We start from the raw sequence: 501 nt of genomic DNA, 5'->3' as shown, positions 1-501 counted from the left end.
GTAGATATCAGAAACTAATGGAAATAGCAATGTACAAGTCAAATAACTACATCTAAAAATATATTTACTAGCATCTTACCTAAAACTACGAGATGAAAAAAGGTGTTCATAATGGTAATATCTTTTTTTTTTAAGTATTTATTTTACCTTCTCTACAAAGAGATTTATTTTGGGAATTAATTTTTTTTTTTTGGACGAGGTATGATTGTACTCTACACGTGGGTTAGCATCTTCTTCCGCCGAAATGCTCGTGAATGTCCCTGACTTTGTAACTAAGGGCGAGTTTACGTTGAAAGAAAACGCTATAAAGAATTTCTTCTTCGTCCTCTTGCGAGAAAGAAAGAAAAATAGGGACCGTTAGATTTTTTAAGAAATAGAGACGGAAACAAAAAAACAACAAAAACAACAAACGAAATGTAAACAAACAAACAAAAAGGATGTTGAAAAAAGAATTAAAAGAAAAAAAAAACATTTATAATTGCATCTAGCTTAGGAATGTTT

This window comes from Penaeus monodon, chromosome 19 (genome assembly GCF_015228065.2).
Source record: "Penaeus monodon isolate SGIC_2016 chromosome 19, NSTDA_Pmon_1, whole genome shotgun sequence".
In the NCBI taxonomy this organism is placed as follows: Eukaryota; Metazoa; Arthropoda; class Malacostraca; order Decapoda; family Penaeidae; genus Penaeus; species Penaeus monodon.
The sequence above is the reverse complement of the archived record's forward strand: the minus strand, read 5'-3'. Positions refer to the sequence as shown.